At 40.7% G+C, this 23,145-nt stretch overlaps 1 long non-coding RNA gene across 1 annotated transcript in view; it reads right to left on the bottom strand.

Moving 5' to 3' along the window:
- Positions 1-3,268: 3,268 nt before the first annotated feature.
- The window catches only part of LOC101179254, a 159,540-nt gene continuing 139,663 nt past the window's right edge, over positions 3,269-23,145 (bottom strand). Inside the window, exons 2-3 of the long non-coding RNA XR_179396.3 lie at positions 12,008-12,081; positions 3,269-3,792 (exon numbers count right to left, since the gene is read on the bottom strand). This is a non-coding gene — a long non-coding RNA (uncharacterized LOC101179254). The remainder of the gene's footprint in view (positions 3,793-12,007; positions 12,082-23,145) is intronic.

The following is a 23,145-nucleotide window of genomic DNA, read 5'->3' as shown; positions in this document are numbered from 1 at the left end:
TGAGAGCTTTACCTTTCAAGACACATGGAGAGCTAAGGCAGAGGTTTTGATTGCACGGGCAGCCCCAGATCAGTCCTTAGCTGGACTAAACGCACTTCTAGATATTGTGTTTGTTGCTATTTTGTTGTAAACAATAGGAGGTCCCTTTGGTAAAACTTAAAGAATGATAAGCAAAACAATAAATAGATGTTGTTGAGACTTGGAGAATCTAATTTAGAAGTACCCACTTAACGTCTTCAACTATAAAATTCAGATAACCACATTTATTTTTCTTGTGGCCATGCAAAATTGTGTGGAAGGAGAGATGATTTACAATGTCAGAAAACAATGCTGTTGCTAGAGAAATTTTCTTGGGGTTTCAAGATAGGTCACATACTATTTTGGCCATGAAACAAACAGCATGTGTAAGGCCTGACAGACATGAAGCAGCTGAAATAACGGTCATACCAAACATAAATGAAAATGACCCATCCGGCATATACAACTCCAGTGCTTTTGGAGAAATAAGGGTTTTACTACTTTTCCAGATACTGGAAAGTTTTACCCTAATAAAGTCCAGGGACAGTGTGGCAGTGAATCAGGAGAATCGGGAGGTGGAGGAATCCAAGCCCCCACACTCTCAGTGGATTTTGGGAAGAAAATTCAAGGGGAATTGTGGTGCTGTAAAAGGCATGCTGTCTTTCTGAAGAGACGTTGTTTTCATTATTCCATAGGTAGACGCTGCTTTGAGCAATACTTTTGGCGTTACTTTGAGTCACGCCAAACACGCTTTGCGTTCTTGATTAAGAATTGCACCTCTATGCACTTTCCTGGGCATGGTCTATTCTGTTTCATTATCATGCACCCAGCAACAGACCAATTTCTACTGAACAATTAGGAGGTCATAGACCTGATCAGGAAGACTGTGGCCCCCACCTTCAGGAAGCTTACAATCTACTTAGAAACATAACACACACATACACCCATAAAGAGATCATAAACCTTAGCAACGCATGGCGTGCGGCTGCAGTCCCAGCTACTTGGGAGGCTGAGGCAGGGGGACAGCTTGAACCCAGGTGTTTGAGGCTGCCACACCCTGCATCCAGCCTGGGCTACAGAGTGAGACCCTGTCTCTAAAAAAGCTAACAATAAATAATAATTTTATAAAACTAAAAAGAGACCATAAACTCACTTTCTAGGTGGCCAAGCATTTCCATATAAGCCATGGAGAGTGCTCACTTTTCAGAGAGCCTCCAAAAAGGGAGAGAGCTTTCTTCAGACCCAGTGGCCAGGGCACTTTGCAATAGTGCAGAATTCAACACACCAAGATGGCTATTATGGATGGACAAGGAGCAGCTAAGAGAAGGAAAGGAGCAGATCTGTGACCCAAGCAGCAGCCCTTGCAATGGGAATAATCCTCATCCTCCACGTGTGCTGTGTGTGACACAGGCTTCCCGGGCAGGGCACTGGCCAAGCCCCTGCTCCACCGAAGGGGACTGTAGCTTTGCTTCACTCTCCCTCCTTGCTTAATCACTGGCTCAAATGACAATCCACCCCAGGCAAACGATGCTCACGCAGAGAAGAAGACAGCCAGGCCAAGATCAAATTTTTCTAAAAGTTTTCTTTTTTTTTCTACATCATCTCAACCTTCCTTTTTAAATAAACGGACTTGCAAATAGACCTACCTTCAAAGATCTCATTGGTCAGCCTTCACTGTTTACGTATCCAGGCAGGGAACCATTCAAGATATTATTCTTATTTTTTTAAATCTTACTTTTCTGTCTTTTCAGTAGCATCTGGACGATCTTTCCATTCTTGTCTGGTGATAATGAAATCATTAAAAAACGTACCAGAACCCTTTTTGCTTATCTCTGTGCCATTTGGAACATATGTGAATAAATTGAACACCACTTGCTCATTGGTTTTCTATTTTTTCCCTCTTCCCTTGTTTTTAAAAGCCCTGTTTGAAATCAGTCACTGAAAGAGCCGGCATCTGAGTTACGTCTGACGCTGGGAGGTACGCATCAACGTCGTCCACATGGCCTTGATCTAGACAGCGAGCCACAATCTACCCAGCACATTTTTGTGGCTTAAGTGACCTGGAGTCTGGGGCTTTTCTTTGTTGAAGATTTTCTTTAGGTTTCCAGTTGATTTTACACCAATAATGGTCATTCCAGCTTGGGCATTGCACAAATAGTTCATAGATGACCATGGAGAATCCAGCTATGCTGTCGGGACTAGTAGCTAAACTCTCTTAGAGGGCTTGACTTAGATCAAAGAGCATCTTTCCTTTTCTTGGAAACCACATTGCCAGCCTTTTCCTGCCAAGGGCCTGCTTGTGTTACGTGAGAAGAGAGAGACTCATCCCAAAAGAGGCTGCCCTGGAAGAGATGGGAAAGACTTTTCCAGGAGGAGTGTGCTCAAAAGCATAAAAGGGTCAGCCTCCAGCTTATCACTCAAAAAAGTTTTTAAAGCCTTTTTAAGGAAACAGTTTTAACCCAGCCGCACTTATCGATCAGTGATTTGATTTTGCTTTGTTAGGAGAGACTCGTAATCTGCTTTTAAATGTGTTTTTTTCCTGGCCTTCTTTGATAGCAAGTTCTGCCTAAGGCTACTTCTCAAAACTCGTCACTGGAGCTTTCGAGTCTATGTGAATAACTAGAATAATTTTAATCTGGACCTTTCTTTATCCCCTACTCCCTACCCACTCCTGTTTGCAGCAGAAAATGTTAGGCGGTTGTAAGAATTTTTTTGATCAAATTCTGCCAAACCTAAAACCTATAAAAAGGAATCATTTGTCCTTTAAAAGAGAGAGAGAGAAAGCAAGGGAGCAAACTCTATTTACAAAGTCAGAAGGAGTCAATCTGATTTTATTTTCTCAAGTACATTCAGTGAGTCTCAAAAAGAATGCAAGTTCTCAAGTCTTGCCTCTGCTTGGTATCAGCCACAATTAAAGAATAAATTTCAGAAATATATCGGAATGACTGTAGAACGTACTTTTTTGGCAACAGGTTTTATAGAAGCTTTTTTACTTATAACTTTCAAAGGTTGTAATCATGCCTTTCATGACACTGTGAACTATAATTTTGTCTTGCTAAGCTACCATAAAAGAGTGGTTGTTTTATTATTATAGTATGCACTAAAAAACAGAACCTATGCTCCTCATTTAACTAATCACTGCTGATATTTCTCAAGCTAATGGGAACCAAAAACACTTATATCTGTTTGTAGATTTTCTTAATGAAATGCACAGTTTTTTTTATAATGTAAGCATATGCGTACACATGTATGAACTTTACAAGTTTATTTAGCAAGAAACTAAGTATGTGAGGAAAACAGACTTTTCAAGTGGCGCTTTAATTGTCGTTCATGCATGTTCTACAGATCATTACTGAATGTTTATAGGTCCTGCATGGAATGACTTTACACCAAAGAAGAGGGTAACGTATCCTTATTGTTTATAAAAATGACAGCTCCTAATGGACCATATTAGCTTTAACACAAACTATTAAATCTCCTTCATTACTCTTTCTGTGTTCTGTTTCGGCATCTCGTTAGCTCTGAGAAGTGGGTGCAAACTCCTAAGGAAACATGAGCACACATTGAGACGATTAGAGATCATGGTTATTAGATAAGCCTCGGGAGGATGTTTTTCTTGGGTTGCTCACAAGCATTTTGAAAGAGTCGTGTTCCAGGTTTGAGGTCCCATGTTTCTTCCTCTTAAACTATGAGCAGCTGTAGCACATGACCTACTTCTGTAGGGCCCTGTAATGATTTCCTTCCTTCGGAGGCTTCAGGAGTTCTCCTTCTGCCCTGTGAAAAAAAGGGACAAATATTTTAATCCAAGCAAAATGCTGAAGCAGGTTTTGTTGGTTTCAGGGAAGAAACTCAATACAGCTCCAGCACTGAATGTAGGCCTCAAATTGGAACCATCTGGGCCGCAGAAGGGCTCAGAGACCTTTGGGGAAGGCAGAGACAGTCTTGCCTAGGGCCGCAGCCCATACACCTGCAGAGATGGCCGATGTCTGGGCAGGCCCTGGGATCACCCAGGAACTGGAGCCACTCCCACGGCGGCAAAGCCCCCACTGCCTGGCACTGCAGTTGGGAATACCATGTAAGAAAAGGTGGCAACTGCTCAGAGGACGACTTCCTACATGAATATTCCTCATAGTGAAAGGAAAGCCTCACGATTCTTTGGAACATATTTGACACAAATCAGACATAATTTCCTAACTTTTGCTTTTTAGCAGACAGGGAGGAAAGTCCTCAGGAAACCATAGGTGGGTATACACAGTATTTTTAGAGTTATCTTTAACTAGGGGGGAAAAAAAGGCTTTTACAACGCAATGCATGCCTGTTTGGTATTCTCCGTATCCTTTTTTTGTTTAAAGGGTTGTTATTATTACTGTTGACTAGTTTTCCTTTTTAACTAAGTGAAAGTGCTTTTCAAGTGTTTTCTAATATCTAAACATAGAAGACTAGGCCAGCTGCTGGAAGGTTATTTTAAATAAAGTATTTTTAAAAATTTTATGTTGCAAACTTTCCATGGGTGAGGGATAAGAGTATCAACTCATTTCCAAATATAAAGGACGAGGACTTTTGCTCAGAGATTAGAAATCTTATCATGTGATTTTAAAACCAGTGCAGAATGTTTTCTGGAAAGAAAATGGGACATAAAGAACAGATAGAAACTGTACAAAAGTTGTGCATTTAATAAATATATTTTCCAAATATTGGTTGATGAGGAATATATCATTTTCAATTTGGGTTTTAAATTATTTACTGTGGTTAGAAGTGCAATGTGGCCATGATAGAATCCTAAGTAATATGACCAAACTTGACATCCTGAGAGTAGAAGCCCCATGACAATCTCAACACCAAGGTCAGAGGATGATTTATTGAGAAAGGATCAGTCCCTGGAAAAGGTGACCATTCAGAAAAAAATAGACGTGCTTGAAATTTTGAGCTTAAATTCCTAGAAGTGTGAATTTATCTGGTTTCTTCTAACTAGTCTTTTCCCATAAGCCAGTGGACCACAGTTTTTTGCTTATTGTAAGTACATTTATTTGTTTATTATAATTAAATCTATTGACTGATGGAAATTACACAGTGAAGACATATATTATATGTATGACTAAAATGTTTAATATTTTTTAAAATTAAGAATTGTCAGCAAGAATACATTTTTTTAAATTCCTGAATGGAAAATAAGTCCAAAAAATAGTATTTGGACTGAAGGCTCACAGAACATCTCTCATTTTTAAAAGTTCTAAGGATATATCTGTTGCAAGGTTTCCCAGCACATTCTTAGGGGCGACATAACTGTACGGTGTTTCGGTTCTGAGCTGTTCTCACATGCACACTTCATCACAAGCCAACTGGGAGGGGTGCGGGAGGGTTGTGTGCGTTGTGCTTACTTTTTTTTGCCCTGTTCCAAATTTATATGCATGAATCTAAATTTTTAACCAAATCTTTGTTCTCTTTCCTCTTGAGGCTGCTTCACACTCCTGCCTACGCACCCAGCTGCACCCAGATAGCTCTTCCTCCCTCCCCACCCTGACAGCCTGCACCGCTGCTCAGCTACAGGGCGAGACTTAATGGAGCTGAGCAGAGCATTTCCTAGCGAGCTTCCTGCAGAGCAGTCAGCCAAGACTGGGAAAGGCCCACCACCAAACACCAGGAGCCAGGTGAAAATCAGAGGGCCAGCCCGCTGCAGGGACAGCCTCCAGAAAGCGTTTTGCTGTCATTTAAGGTATTAGTTTGATACCTTTAGGAAGGCTTTGGGTTTCTCTAGAACACGGCCACTGTCTCATTCATATAGCTCTGTGAGAATGCCTATATTCAGTATCTGGGCTAAGCTGACCCACCAACTCCATTGAGTTGCGAATTTCTAGCATCAATGCCTAGCCTCAGAGAAGTAAGAAATTCTGCTGTGTGTCTTCACATGTATTTTTATTTTTACTTTATTATTACTGTTATTATTTTTAGAGACAGTGCCTCGTTCTGTTGCCCAAGCTGGAGTCCTGTGGCAATATCCTAGCTCACTGCAGCCTCAAACTCCTGGGCTCAAGTCATTCTCCCGCCTCGGCCTCCTGAGTAGCTAGGACTACAGGTGTACCACCATGCCCGGCTAATTTTTCATTATTTTAGAGATGGGGATCTCATTACGATGGCTAGGCTGGACTCAAATTCCTGGTCCCAAGCGATCTTCCTGCCTTGGCCTCCCAAAGTGCTGGGGCTACAGGCATGAGCCACTGCACCCATTCTTCCTGAGTATATTTTTAAATACAGGGTTTCATATCTTCAACATAGCCCCTAAATTAAAGCAATGATTATAACAATCACACAGCAACTAAAGCCAGTGTTCTGATGGTTTTATTTGAAAAGCACCATTCTCTACAAATGGAAGCTAATCAATAAAATATATACATATATTTGAGAGAAAAGCCCACCCTGTCCTCAGGAAAAGCAACCCGTAGAGAGTGGGCAATTTCAGATTGATTTATGAACTGGGAAAGTACTTCTGATTTTGTTTTAATTTTTTCTTTGGCCAAACTGGTCAGGAGGTGATGAAGACTGACTTCCCAGCCCTTTGCTGCCAAATCTTAACTGCCTGAAAACTTACAGAAATGCTTGATTAAAACTAGAATAAAAATCTCCAGTTGCCTTCAGCAAACCACAGCACAAGGGTGGGAAAAACAGTGCCAGGTTGCAGTTTAAGTATAGTTACTTGGCGCCTGCTGAAAGTACTGCTCCCTTCCTGTTTAATAATTAATTCAACTTTAAAGCCCCAAGGATCTGGACTCAGCACCAGCTTCACAAAGCAGTACAGAAACAAAATGCTTCCAGAACTAGAGGGGGGGATAGAGGAAGAAAGAATCTAACATTTCAAGAAACATCACCACATGGGGCCGGCAAGCAGGGGGTGGGGTTTGGAGGTGGAAAGATCCAGGGTGGAGAAATTCAAAATAAAATAAATACACACAAAAGCAAGGTTATTCACGGCCACTGGCACCAGGACTGGGAGCGGCATGGCTAGCCGGAAGTCATCCATTTGGGAGGCAGGCTGGGTGCCTGCAGGCTAGTGGGGCCGAGAGGGTAATGGGCTCAGTCTCTGGAAAAGGAGACCCAGCCTTGCTCTTCAGCAGTGGCCTCTGCTCATTAGTCAGAGCATCGTGCTGGAAAAGGCATCCAAGGTGGGCAGTCATCCTTGCCTTCGCGCTCCTCTCCCTCCACCCCACCCCACCAGCACAATTCACCCTCCAGGGGAAGGGCCGGAGAATGCCCGACGTGAGGGCGAAAAACAAGCAAGTTCTCAGGCTTAAATATTCAGTTACAGAAGTTAACACACAACATAGCAGCAGATAACTGCAAAAATGTGTTCCCCCATCCAGTGGGGCACCTGCACTATGCTTTGTGGTTTTTCTAAGTCGTTTGCTTTCTCTAAGCTGGTGAGTCCAGCCAGGAAGGTGATGCACTGTAGATGCTGAAAACAGGCAGAAGCTGCTTAAAAGCTTATCAAATCTCGTATCACACACAAGATAGGAGGGGGAATGTGTCCAGAACGACTGCAGCAGACCCACCTCCAACCGCATAATTCAGTATGAAACCACATGGACTATTCTTCTGTACTCCAGGAAACCTAAGTATCCCAAAGCATTGCCAAGAGATGGTCTCACCAGAAATGAACAGATAATTAAACAAAACGAAGGCCCAAGTGGCCAAAGAGGAAAGCTATTTAGACCCAAATTGTATTTACTTTTTGCTTATTTTTATTCTTATAAAGAGTCATGGGATAGAACACTCACACGTATCCCCTGAGATTCTAGTTGGGTATTTTGAAATAGACATTCACATAATTAACCGGTTGAGTTGAACAAATAATGACCTGAATATTTTCCGTAATCCTTAAAAATGGATGTTTTTAATACTCTGCGATTGTTAAAACTATATGAATTTTCTTTATATTTTACTTTATACATACATTAATTATAAAACATTTAAAGTACATTTCCTTTGTGTGTTTCCCTCCACTGCAGATTGATGGTGTTGCCTTAAAACTGTAGCAGCTGTATTTTAAAAATAGGATTTTGTATTCCTCTTGACTGAGTTCTTAAAACTATGCCAAACTCAAGTTTGAAACTAGTTTCCAGTTATTAAACAATTTCAAAACCAGAAGGTCAATATGTTTGTCTCTATTTTTGAGGTAGTGAATGTCTAGCTGCTGCTTTTTATTTTTCAATTTCAAGTTTGGTTTCAAGCTCATGCCCCTGTTTTCTTACAAAGTTCGTAGTCCTAGACAGTGAATCCTTCCTCACAGTAACATATTCCTTTGTGATGAGAATAATTATCTACCAGTGTATCTTTTTAAAAAAATAAATTTGGATATTTCTAGCAGGCAGTGCATTGTCACGGCAACAGTGTTGGACTATGAACCAAGCCAACCTCTGGGCTGGTCCAGCACTAGCTGTACACGCTGGCAAGTTACAAACCCAAGAACACACCCCTGGGTGTCAGTGTGTACCGGTGCTAAAGGAGGAGTTCTCAGTGCTTCTCTCCCTGCACTGTGTCTGCAGGGAACCCCTTTTCAGGGGTGGGAAGGGAAGACTCACACACACACAGCCCACTCTAAATCGGTCCAGATGATGATAAGTGTTGAAATAGAACCATGAATTAAATGAACCAGAAGATTTAGAAGGCCTGCCCAGCTCCACAGATCTCTGATTCCATGTGAATCATGGATTCACCAACTGGGTTATGCCCAGTCACTGGCCTCACTCACTCAATGCTCACCGTGTCCTGCTCACTCCTGTCCAGCCTGGCCTTTTTCATACAATCCACCGGGAATTGGCGGCAGTAGGTAGTAGGTAATTTGGAAGATTAGATAAAATAATTTGGAATATACCCATGGATATAGATGTGCCCTAAAAAAGGGAAAAGTTGTGGCCCAATGACTAAAGAGTGGAAATCAAGCGTAACCCTTGGGTAATCAGCATATGCGTAGGGCAAGTATATTCTATTCAAGATTCACCCACAAGAGGCAAAAATACTGTGTCAGAAGTTAGCAGATAAAATAGGAATATGAAGAAAATGGCACAACTTTTTTTTCTACCTTTTTGTGATCTTCCCTCCCCATGGTTTGAAATATTTTGTGCTAGTCGTCAAGTGTGGGCCCTATAGACTGATGGGACAGGGGTCCTCACCTCAGTCTTCTCATCTAAAAAATGGGGATTTCAACCTCAGAAGGTTGCCTTGATGATTATCTGAATTAATACATGTAAATCTGTTGGTAGAATACACGGAATTTACCAAGTTCTAAGTTGATATCAGCCATTATTACTGAGTTAGGAGAGCTATGCTTTTTGTTTTGTTTTGTTTTTGTTTTTGTTTTTTGAGACAGAGTCTCACTCTGTTGGCCAGGCTGTAGTGCAGTGGCATGATCTTGGCTCACTGCAACCTCTGTCTCCTAGGCTCAAGCAATTCTCCTGCCCCAGCCTCCTGAGTAGCTGGGATTACAGGCATGCACCACCACACCTGGCTAATTTTTGTATTTTTAGTAGAGATGGTCTTGAACTCCTGACCTGAGGTAATCCTCCCACCTCGGCCTCCCAACGTGTTGGGATTACAGGTGTGAGCCACCGCGCCTGGCCTAGGAGAGCTATGTTTAACCAAAGAGCTAGTGACTAATAATACATAACTAGTATTACCATACTGAAATTTTTTGCCTCTATATGCATTTGCTAGGGCTGCCATGACAAAGTGTCACAGGCTGAGTGGCTTTAACAACAGTGATTTATTTCCTTACAATTCTGGAGCCTCCGAGTCAGAGATCAAGGCGTGGGCAGGGTTGATTTCCTCTGAGGCCCCTCTCCTTGGCTTGTAGATGCCACCTTCTCCCTATGTCCTCACATGGTCTTCCCTCTGTGCATGTCTGTGCCCTAATCTCCTCTTTCTATAAGGACACCAGTCACATTGGATTAGGGCCCACCCCAATGACAAGCTTTAACCTCAGCTTGTTAAAGATCGTATCTCCAAATACCATCACATTCTGAAGTGCTGGGGGTTAGGACTTCAACATGGGAATTTAGTGAAATAGAATTCAGCTTATAACAGCCTCCATATCAGTAGAAGCACGGCCTCTATCAAGACTTTTAAAATAACAGAAGTTCAGATTTGTATACATGGGTATATAAATGAAAGGGATCAACCTGGAGGACATTATTAAGTGAAATAAGCCAGGCACAGAAAGACAAATATTGTATGATCTCTCCCATAAGTGGAATCTTAAAAAGTTGCCTTAATAGAAATAGAGAGTACAATAGTGGTTATCAGAGCCTGGAGAGGGGAGGGGTAAGGGGAAACAAAAGAGCTTGATCAATAGATAAAGAGTTGTAGTTAGGAAGGAAGAATAAATTCCGGTGTTCTATTACATAGTATGGTGACTATAGCAAATAGCAATGTTCTGTATATTTCAAGATGGCTAGAAGAGAACATTTTGGATGTTATCGCTACAAAAAAAAAAGATAAATGTTTAAAGTGATGAATATGGTAATTACTCTGACTTAATCATTTATACAATGTATACATGCATTGAAACATCACACTCTATCCCATAAATATCTTCACTTATTATGTCAATTATACATAAAAAGTAATTAATTTAAAAAGAAAAAAATGGGGAAACAGGCTCTATCCAGACCCTTGAATACTTTCATTGAGATGAAGCTGCATGCTCTGTGACTGTTCCCCAGTACAGAATAGACACTCACAGTCTGTAGACAAGTTAAAATCAAGCAGAAGTGAGGGCTATTATAACACCAGTGGAATTGATCAGTGTAATATATTTGTTGACTCAACTCACGGAGCTTGGATAACATAAGCCAACAGAAATCTGCTTGAACCTGGGATCATCCAGGCCAGAGAGGAGGCTGACGAGTTGCCTTGGTCCTTGGGTGACTTGACTTAGCACTGAACTCTGGGACCTGTCAATCCATGAAAAGACAGAAGGAAATGTTTCACACACGCAGTTCCACACTGTGCCTCCATGAGCTCAGTGACAGATAGATTTGCCCTTTCCCACTGCCTTCCCTGGGAAGCTTCTGTTAAAGACCTAGTCCATAGCTGCTTTTTCGCACTATGGCTATGTCACCCCTGCCCTTGTGCCAGAGCAGATTGAGTTAAATATTTAACTAATTTCTATTTTAAAATGTGTTAACTCAATAAGTTTAGATGCATATTCATGATCCTTTCAAATATTTTCTCTTTTGGGCTTCTTCAGACTCTCATTTTGGGATTTGCTAAATATCTCAGCCCAAGGAAGGTATTTGAGCAGCATATTTTCATTAGATATTGATCACCACGTCACTTGAGCATGAAGCTTTCAAAGAAAATTAAAGTGAAAGGAAAAAAAGGTCTAGTATTGGTTATTAACTCCACCTCAGGGTGACTTCTCTTCAGGGGCAATTAAATAGCAGCTCTGGACTGTTAAGTTTAGTGGCTTTACTTGTAGGTGGCAACCTACATTCAAGGACAACCTCCATTCAGATCTGCTTTGATTTTTATCTGATGACACTAAGGCTGCCTCTGCAAAACCAGATTTTGTTTGAAACTGTAGATGTGACCACATCTATGTGCTCTGACCTTTCTTCTTTAAGAACCAAGTTTTGCATTACCAGGTAAATGCCCTTTCAGTGGAATTTTCATGGAACGCTGGGGACATCCTGTGGCCAGCTTGGTTTAAGGCAGCCAGTCTTTTCAGCAACAATCTCAGGGAATAAAGAAATAAATGTCCCACATAAATCCTAGTTTATTTTGCAAGAACAAGAAGATAAAAGGAAAGAGAAAAGAAATACACTCTTGTTCTTAATAATTTTTGCAATATAAACTTCTCTTTTTTTGAGCAACACAGCTTTTCAGTGAACGTGGATGGAGCAATTATTTTTGTTAAGGACAGATATTTTCCTGAAACAAAATATAGCTTCATCAGAATAGAGGAAGCATGACATCAGGCATTGCTCCATGATCATACCTGGTTCTTACCATCTGCTATTGTAAGTTCCATGTGCCTTGGCTCAACTTCTGGTCCTCGCAGGAGACAGCCTTCTGCAAAAAAGCACACAGCATGGCTTAAAGGGAAAACAGTGGGTATTTTGGCAGTTTTACACCACAGATAGTGCACCAGTGACACTAAATTGAAGTCATTTAGTTGTAAATGCGATATTACATTTGACAGTTTCCACTGGCAAAACACTGAGCTGCCCACATTGAACAGAGGCAAAGAAATGGAACTTGGGGAGCAAAGCCAGTCACCAGAGTAGCAGACCAAAGGGGCTTGTAAAAGCGTTTGTCAAGTCATTTAGAATCATAACTCAGCTCAACACACACGGTACCAGGAACAGCCAGCTCAGTTTCAGCAGTGGAAAGCAGGCAATGGAGTTTATGTTGTTCTTCTGTTTATTAAAGACGGATGGGAGCACTTGACAGAAAAATCAAACTTCTGGTCATGGCTCATTAATCCCTGTTGTATCTGTCAGGGGTATGTGTTTGGAGTTCCAACAAGCCTCTAGAAGGAAGATCACTGCTGAGCTTTGGTATTTTCTCTAATTTTGAACGGAAAGAGACGCCAATCACCTAGAAGGAGAAATAGAATACGAGGTTATTTTTAACTCACCTACTTTAGTGGTCATTAAACGTAAGTGAGTTGGTTTAAGACAAAAATGATTATGGTTAATAATTTTATTGCCAATTTTTGTCATAGGGCTTTCTTCAGGAGAAGAAGTAAGGTAAAGACCAATGTGGAATAAAGCCAGATATTACGGCTGTTCTAGGAAAAGCTCAGCCTTTGGAGATAGATCTTTGGGTGAACCTGTGCAGACTCTTTGTGTGTGCCTGTGGTCATTGAAGTGCAGCTTCTATCAAATTGTCTCTGGCCTCCTCAGCCGGAGATGGAGATAAGACCCTGGTCCACCCAGACTGTTTACATCAACCCAGAAGACAGGAGCAGCGCTATTCCGATCCCTCTGTTGGAAACAATGGTCCTTTGTGAGACGATGTATGTTTCAAAGCCTCCACTCTGTGCTGGCTGCACCACCACAGCTGATCAAGACTACAGGACCAGGAGAAATGCGGATTTTCCTGCTGACTCAGGGCTTGGGCTCTGAGATCCACATTTCTGAATCTCCCAAAGCCTCAGGTTTCTTGTATGTAAAAGGTGCATCATGACACTCATTTAGCACATACCTCAGAGGATTTCTTAAGGATTAAATGAGGTGATGCACGTAAGTCACTTAAACACAGTACGTGGCCCATAGGTGGAAGCACTTGTAAACGTTGTTCTTGGGGTTGCTGTTAGTAGTATCATCATCTCCAACATCAGAGGCAGCATTGTTTGCTCTAGGTTGTGATCCTCCACACAATATCCTCAATCCGCTTGTCAGGAGTATGTGGGAGGGACAAAGAGAGGTTGGAGAAGGGTCCTGCCGGCTCAGCTTATCCCACTGGTTGGGGCAATGATTGAATTAATACTTTTGAACTCCATTCTGGGCTAGGTGCTGTGAATGATACAGTGAAGTTTTAAATGTCGTTTCTGCACTCAATAAACTTTAATCCATGTTAGTGGGTACAGGAAATTATCTGCATAGGCAATCTTAGGTCAATAGCTTTCAAGTAAAGTACGTGAAACCCGTAAAGGGAGACCTGTGCTGAGTGGATTGAGAATTCAGGAGTAAGCGGGGAATCAAACCAAGCACCTGCTACACATTTAGGTTCACCCTGGAAGCTAAGGATTAGTTGGAGTCATGCCTCTGAGGGCTTCCAACAGGGTCCAGGCCCTCCTTGCATATTCCTAGTTCTTTTCAAATTTGGTTTTTTGTTTAGAAACGCACACAGTCGGCCAGGCGCAGTAGCCCACACCTGTAATCCCAGCACTTTGGGAGGCCGAGGTGGATCACGAGGTCAAGAGATCAAGACCATCCTGGCAACATGGTGAAACGCCATCTCTCTCAAAAATACAAAAATTAGCTGGGCATGGTGGCGCGTGCCTGTAGTCCCAGCTACTCGGGAGGCTGAGGCAGGAGAATCGCTTCAAACCAGGAGGAGGAGGTTGCAGTGAGCCGAGATCGCGCCACTGCACTCCAGCTGGTGACAGAGCAAGACTGTCTCAAAAAAAAAAAAAAGAAAAGAAAAGAAAAGAAAAAAGAAACACACATAGCAGGTCCCTTCCTTTGCCTAATGGCCTAATGTTCCCTACCAATGAAGAACGGAGACCAAATCGTCTGAGCATGGAGCCAGTCTGAGATAGAAGTCAGAAGCTCTAATAGCCTCTCCCATTATGGTCTTTTCTTCATCCACGACCTAAACTCCAAGGAAATCCTTCTAGAAATAACTTCTGAGCACCCACAATGATGTGTATAAATCATGACACCAGAACTTGCGGGAGATACCCAGAGAGCATGGCTTCTTCATCAGGGAGCCTGCATTCCAGGCAGCAAGGAGCTGAGTGTACACGAATGAGTCTGATGTAAGGCAGGAAATGTAGGTGACGTATGTGAAAAAGCAGCAAAACAGGACAGGGTTCAGAGCAGGAAAGAGTGCTTCTCTTGAGACCAGTCAGGAAAGCTGTCTGAATTAAGGGATTGTGTTTTAACTGGACCTCGGAAGACAGTAAAGAGCCGGACGTGTGGTAGAAATGTCTACCAGAGGGCTTCCAAGTGGAGGAACCAGCAGAGCAGACGCTTGGCACCACAACTCTGTGTGTTAACGCAAGAAGGAATATTAGGAAACCTACTAAAAGTCCGCTGGAAATCTTTGCTTGGTAAGGACAAACAAATATATTTCAAGGAATGCTTTGTTTATCGTGTCCTGCTAATCTTGTCAGAACCATTTCATTCCATGTGAAGAGGTGAATCCACACTTGGGAATCTAACTGACCCTGTGGGTTTTATTTATGTTGTAACTCAAGTCTGCTTACCGCCTGCCTACCCACCCCACTCCCACTCTGCCAGAGCCCGGGAACCTGAGGACTGTGAGAGCTGCAGCTTCCTAAAGGAGCATCTCGGCTGTGAGCCGTGTTTTCAATTTTTATTAGTGTTTCTTATTTGCCCACAGCCTGATTTCTTTTAGGCTTGACACAATTTGCATGATTGAGTTAATCCAAGTGTGAAATGCAGTAGGGACCCGATTCAATGGATGGTCAGAAAGGCAGCATTATTAGGACATAAAAGAGATGGGGCAGGGTGCTGCCCCCGCAACTCCAGGTGCAAACAGACTACCATGGGGCACTCGCAGTGATCCGCAGGGCAGGACAGCGCTCCAAAAGAATGAACTGTGTGCGCTCGGCACAGGAGATGCATTCTTCGAGGTCCTTCTCACAAAATATTTATCAGGCCAAGCGCTGTATTTGAGATCAGCAAGCAGACTCCCTCCATGTGGCATCAAAATCTCTTGGCCTAACTCCTCTAGCACTCCTTGTAAAGAAATATTTGCACATATATAGTAAATATATATGTACTTTTTATTTTAAAATACTTTTAGACTTGCAGAAGGGTAATATAGAGAATCCCCATATACTCCCCACCCACTTTCCCATAATGTGAACGTGTTGTACTACTATGGTACATTTGTCAAAATGTATAAATTAAAATCAATTCAGTACTATTAACTAAACTGCAGACTTCATTCAGATCTCCCCAGTTTTTTCATTGTCACTGTATTCATTTTGAGAGATGTCACCCTACTCATTTTGGTAATTATCTTTAACCAACAGAAAACATCATTATTGATTTCATTTTGCAACCTGCTGGCCTTGCTCAACCTCTGGGCTCATCAGGTTGCAAAACACGCTCCCCACACAGCCAAGCGGAGACTCAGAGCCCCGGTGTGCACTTCACATCCTTGCTGGAATCTCTGGGGAGAACAGGCTTTCTGCACAGCCCTTCCTGGAGCATTGAGAAGTCCCGAAAGCCAGCTCCAGGGAGCAGCTGTAAATTGCTGGCAATCAGCAGCTTCTGGCTGTGGAGTGCTAGCTGTCCTCAGAGATCTTCATACCGAAAGAAAGACCTCCAAGGGTGGCACCAGGACATCACAGAGTGGGCATTTGGTGAGGATCTTACCAAGCAATGGTCCTTGCCTTTTTCTTTTTTATTCTAAACTCTTTTAATAGTAATAATATAATCCCCTAGATCTTCTTAGTAATTGTTTCAAGTAATTCCACTGTTTTTGGTAAAATTTTGTTTAAAAATTTTATGTCAATGTTACTAAAATGTTGTCTTAGAATTCATGTTTAATAATTGTAAATATTATTGTCTATAAAATATGCCTTATTTGTATCAAGAAATAAATGAAATAGGACATTTTATTCCCATTAAAGTCATAATTTAGAAAAAAGAATATTTTGTAGACCAATTTGCTTTAAAATGATATATTGTCTCATCATTGGAGACTGAATGTATGTTAAAACACAATACAACAATTACACATTACTATGTCAAATATACTAAAATACCTTTCTATTCCTTGATATAGAGAAATCTTGCATGTTGCCCTTAAAACATCAGTAGCTTTATTTTTATAATTTTTGCTTTTTTTGTTTCTCAATGACAAAATATGGGAGAAAGTTCATATTGATATTTGTTAAAACTTTGCAACTAACACATTGAGAGTATAGTTTTACATTTTAAATTCCCAATAAGTAATAAGCCACATTGGATACACTTAATCTTTTTCACGTTGAATTTGGAAATACTGTTGACATGGCTGTGTGTAGATCAATGCAGATAGCTTTAAGAGGAATTTGCTGACGTTACCATTTTTATGCTCCTTATTAACTACTTTACATCAGTGTCCTTTGTGCTTCTGTCTCTAGCCAAATGGACAAATATAAGTTTAAACTTCACAATATGTAACTAAGAAGAAAAGTAAGTTAAACCCGCACACTGGTGAAAACCACCCAGCGGTGGGGCATGTCTCGTCATTAGCACATCCGTGCGACCCAAAACTTCCCCAGACACACTCACTAGATAACTATTGGAGGGCTCACAAATTGTTTAAGGGAAAAAATATTCCAAGAGTTATTTTATCTTTAAATCCACTGAACACTGTGGTATTTCAAATTCTAGATTGGGGGAAGGCCCACAAAGAGGGACCTTTGGACACCGGGGAAGAAAGAAGGGAAGAAAGTGGAACAGGAGAGACACAAACTGGACGTTTAATCCCTCGCTGCTGATGCACTCTCTTCGATTTCATCACTTTTGACTCCCTTCACTACTGTGCTTCCGGTATCTGAACATCCTTGCCCTCTAAATTTACAAAGGTTTTCTACCAAAGCTTTCTGACAGATCACTCCATGTGGGGAAGACAGGTGGCCAGGTGGGGTGGAAAAGAGAACAGAGCAAAACTGACGTACTCAGGGAAAAAATCATACCATAGTCCCTATTCCAGAAAGAAAAACTATAACCCACTTAGTCTGGTGGGACTAAGGCTGGAACATATGTGGGACTCTGGATGTGAAAGATTACATTATCCTTTGTGATAGATATAATGCTATAATAATAAGCAAGGTTACAGTTTGGCATTCTGATTTTGTTTGTTTGTTTGTTTGCTTTTCATTTAATCCACAGAGAAGCCTGGGTTCTTATCTCAGTTCTGCTTCCCTGTTTCCAAAGATACAAATGAATAGTTGATTTTCCAGGTCTTACTGTGATCAAATTGTTAAAAACTATCTGGCATATTAGCATGTGATACAATTGTTGGCAAAAGGTACAATTTATCTTATAGGAGTTTATCTTCAACTTCTGAGGAGAGGAAGTGAATTGAAAAACATGTTTCAGAACAAACTGTAAGAGGAAATTTTTATATTATGCACTGACTAATTCTCAACAGATAAGTGACTTTGCGAAGCTCAGGTCTGATGGTCAATTTCCATCTGGTATTGGAGCTGAGGTTGGGCTGTGGGTAGGAAGACAAGTCATGGGCTGTGTCAGGAGACAGATAGGATCTGAACTTCCCAGCACTACCCTGGACTTTTCTATGACCTCCTTACTCCTCCAATACTTTAGGTTTGGGGCTAAACCATTTTTAAGAGAACACAGCCCTTGCCTGTTAGCAGAAAGAACTATTAATGGCAGCAACGGCTGCACCCTTCGCAAATAGGTCAACTCATAAACGCAGACCTATAAATGCTATTAAAAATTTAAAAATCACAAGAAAGAATAATATTTCTTTTCTTTTTCAAAAAACTACTTTTATTATGGAAATATAAAATATATACAAAAGTAGAAAGAGGTATAGGATGAGTCCCCATGTACCCATCTCTTAGATTCAGTGATTGATTATCCATGTAAGGCCAGACATCTGCACTCCACTCACTCATCAGCCCCGCAACCTGCACTGGATTATTATGTGGCAAAACCACATGTAACATAAAATGCACCCTAGCAGTGATTTTCAAGTGTACAGGACAATATTGTCAACCACATGCACACTGCTGTGCAACAGATAACAGATCGCGGAACCCTCCATCTTGTGTCTACACCCATGAACAACACCCCTCCCACCCCGCCTCCTCCCCTTAGCCCTGCAGCCGCATTCCACTCTCTGTTTATGAATTTGAATCTTTGAGAAACACTCATATAAGTAGAATCTTGAAGTATTTGCCTTTTTGTGTCTGGCTTATTTCACTTAGCCAGTGTCTTCAAGGTTCATCCATGTAGCATGTGACAGAATTTCCTTCTTTTCAAAGGCTCAGTAATATCCCATTGCATGGAATATTGTTCACATACCCCCCACACATACCCCGCCCTCCACACACACACAATCATTTCTTTATCCATTCATCTGTGTATGGACATTTAGGGTGCTTCCACCTTTCAGCCATTATGAATAATGCTGCAATAAACACAGATGTGCACATATGTCTTTGTGTTCCTCCTGCCTTCCATTCTTTTAGGCACATACTCAGAAGTGAGATTTCTGGATCATATGGTAATTCTATTTTTAATTTTTTTAATGTGTCAATAAAATTTTATTTACAAAAACAGACAGCAACTCCTAACTTAAAATAGACAAAACAATTTTGAAGAAGAACAAAATTGGGTGACTTACACTAACTGATTTCCATATTTGTTATAAATATGCAATAATCAAGACTGTGACACGGGTGTAATGATGGACATATAGGTCAGTGGAACAATAAAGAGTCCAGAAATAAACTCATACAAATGTGATCAACTGATTTTCAATGAAAATGTCAGTGTAATTCAATGGCAGAAATGATAGAATATCTGCATGCAAAAAAAAAAACCTCCAATAAACCTTGATCCTTACCTCACATCATGCATAAAAATAAACATGAGATGGAACATAGACCTAAATATAAGAACAAAAATGGCTGAGCACAGTGGTTTCCACCTGTAATCCCAGCACTTTGGGAGCCTGAGGCAGGCAGATCACCTCAGTTTGAGACCAGCCTGGCCAATATGGTGAAACCCTATCTCTACTAAAAATACAAAACTTAGCCTGATGTGTGGCGCACGCCTGTAATCCCAGGTAGTCGAGAAACTGAGGCGGGGGAATCACTTGAAACCAGGAGGTGGAGGTTGCAGTGAGCCGAGATTTCGCCACTGTACTCCAGCCTGGGAGCAACAGGGTGAGACTCTGTCTCAAAAAAAAACAACAAAAAGAAAAAACAAAAAACAAAAAACAAAAACAAAACCAAAAGCAAAAGAACATAAACTATAACTTTCTGAAGAAAAACACAAGAAAATATATCACTGAAGCATGATCCATAATAGAAAAAATTGATAAATTGTATTTCATCAAAATTAAAAATGTTCCTTTTCAAAAGACAAAAGAAAATGAAAAGGTTAGCCGTTGGTCAGGAGAAAATATTTGCAAAACATATGTCTGACCAACGATTTGTATCCAGAATATATAACGAACCCTTACAATTCAAATATAAGTGCTCTTTCAAATCAATAATAGAACAAAAAAAGAGGGGTGGTGGAAGATTTGGATAGACGTTTGCCGAAGAAGATATGCAAATGGAAAATAAGTACATAAAAAGATGATTACATCATTAGTCATAAAGGAAATGCAAAGTAAAACCACAGTGAGCTACCTGTAACACTCACTAGAATAGCTAATATTAAAAAGACTGACAATAGCAAGTGTTGTCAGGGATGTGAAGAAACTGGAACCCTCTTACATGGATGGTAGAAATGTAATATGATACAGCCACTTTGGAAAACTATTTGACAATATCTAAAAGATTAAATGTACAGTTACAATACAACCCATTAATTTTACTCCTAGGCATCTACCTAAAGAGAAGTGAAAATGTATGTGCACACAAAAATTTCTATTCAAATGTTCACAGCAATATTATTTATAATTGTAAAAACTAGAAATAATCCAAATGTCTATCAGCTGGGGAATAGATAAACAAAATGTGGTCTATCAATACAATTTTTTTCTATTATGGATCACACTTTGGTGATATATTTTCTTGCGTTTTTTCTAGAAATTTATAGTGTTGTTCTTTTTTTAAATTATACTTTAAGTTCTAGGTTACATGTGCACAACATGCAGGTTTGTTACATAGGTATACATGTGCTATGTTGGTTTGCTGCACCCATTAACTCGTAATTTACATTAGGTATTCCTCCTAATGCTATCCCTCCCCCTGCCCTCACCCCACGACGGGCCCCAGTGTGTGATGTTCCCTGCCCTGTGTCCAAATGTTCTCATTGTTCAATTCCCACCTATGGGTGAGAACATGTGGTGTTTGGTTTTCTGTCCTTGTAATAGTTTGCTCAGAATGATGGTTTCCAGCTGCATCCATGTCCCTGCAAAGGACATGAACTCATCCTTTTTTATGGCTGCATAGTATTCCACAGTGTATATGTGCCACATTTTCTTTTTTTTTTTTATTATACTTTAGGTTTTAGGGTACATGTGCACAATGTGCAGGTTTGTTACATATGTATCCATGTGCCATGTTGATTTCCTGCACCCATTAACTCGTCATTTAGCATTAGGTATATCTCCTAATGCTGTCCCTCCCCCCTCCCCCCACCCCACAACAGTCCCCGGAATGTGATGTTCCCCTTCCTGTGTCCATGAGGTCTCATTGTTCAATTCCCACCTGTGAGTGAGAACATGCGGTGCTTGGTTTTTTGTCCTTGCGATAGTTTACTGAGAATGATGTTTTCCAGTTTCATCCATGTCCCTACAAAGGACACGAACTCATCATTTTTTATGGCTGCATAGTATTCCATGGTGTATACGATGTGCCACATTTTCTTAATCCACTCTTTCACTCATGGACATCTGGGTTGGTTCCAAGTCTTTGCTATTGTGAATAGTGGCGCAATAAACATACATGTGCATGTGTCTTTATAGTAGCATGATTTACAATCCTTTGGGTATACACCCAGTAATGGGAATGCTGGGTCAAATGGTATTTCTAGTTCTAGATCCCTGAGGAATTGCCACACTATCTTCCACAGTGGGTGAACTAGTTTACAATCCCATCAACAGTGTAAAAGCGTTCCTATTTCTCCACATCCTCTCCAGCATCTGTTTCCTGACTTTTTAATTATTGCCATTCTAACTGGTGTGAGATGATATCTCATTGTCATTTTGATTTGCATTTCTCTGATGACCAGTGATGATGAGCATTTTTTCATGTGTCTGTTGGCTGCATAAATGTCTTCTTTTGAGAAGTGTCAGTTCATATCCTTTGCCCACTTTTTGATGGGGTTGTTTTTTTTTCTTGTAAATTTGTTTAAGTTTTTTGTAGACTCTGGATATTGGCCCTTTGTCAGATGGGTAGATTGCAAAAATTTTCTCCCATTCTGTAGGTTGCTTGTTCACTCTGATGGTAGTTTCTTTTGCTGTGCAGAAGCTCTTTAGTTTAATTAGATCCCATTTGTCTATTTTGGCTTTTGTTGCCATTGCTTTTGGTGTTTTAGTCATGAAGTCCTTTCCCATGCCTATGTCCTAAATGGTATTGCCTAGGTTTTCTTCTAGGGTTTTAACGATTTCAGGTCTAACATTTAAGTCTTTAATCCATCTTGAATTAATTTTTGTATAAGGTGTAAGGAAGGGATCCAGTTTCAGCTTTCTACATATGGCTAGCCAGTTTTCCCAGCACCATTTATTAAATAGGGGATCCTTTCACCATTTCTTGTTTTTGTCAGGTTAGTCAAAGATCAAATGGTTGTAGATGTGTGATGTTATTTTTGAGGCCTCTGTTCTGTTCCATTAGTCTATATATCTGTTTTGGTACCGGTACCATGCTGTTTCAGTTACTGCAGCCTTGTAAGTATAGCTTGATGTCAGGTAGCATGATGCCTCCAGCTTTGTTCTTTTTGCTTAGGATTGTCTTGGCAATGCGGGCTCTTTTTTTGTTCCATATGTACTTTAAAGTAGTTTTTTCCAATTCTGTGAAGAAAGTCATTGGTAGCTTGATGGGGATGGCATTGAATCTATAAATTACCTTGGGCAGTATGGCCATTTTCACGATATTGATTCTTCCTATCCATGAGCATGGAATGTTCTCCCATTTGTTTGTATCCTCTTTTATTTCATTGAGCAGTGGTTTGTAGTTCTCCTTGAAGAGGTCCTTCACATCCCTTGTAAGTTGGATTCCTAGGTATTTTATTCTCTTTGTAGTAACTGTGAATGGGAGTTCACTCATGATTTGGCTCTCTGTTTGTCTGTTTTTGGTGTATAGGAATGCTTGTCATTTTTGTACATTGATTTTGTATCCTGAGACTTTGCTGAAGTTGCTTATCAACTTAAGGAGATTTTAGGCTGAGACGATGGGGTTTTCTAGATATACAATCATGTCATCTGCAAACAGGGACAGTTTGACTTCCTCTTTTCCGAATTGAATACCATTTATTTCCTTCTCCTGCCTAATTGCCCTGGCCAGAACTTCCAATACTATGTTGAATAGGAGTGGTGAGAGTGGGCATCCCTAGTCTTGTGCCAGTTTTCAAAGGGAATGCTTCCAGTTTTTGTCCATTCAGTATGACACTGCCTGTGGGTTTGTCATAAATAGCTCTTATTATTTTGAGATACGCTCCATTGATACCTAGTTTATTGAGAGTTTTTAGCATGAAGGGCTGTTGAATTTTGTCGAAGGCCTTTTCTGTATCTATTGAG

This window comes from Nomascus leucogenys, chromosome 14, assembly GCF_006542625.1.
Source record: "Nomascus leucogenys isolate Asia chromosome 14, Asia_NLE_v1, whole genome shotgun sequence".
NCBI classification, from domain to species: domain Eukaryota; kingdom Metazoa; phylum Chordata; class Mammalia; order Primates; family Hylobatidae; genus Nomascus; species Nomascus leucogenys.
This window is presented reverse-complemented; position numbering and strand designations above follow the sequence as displayed.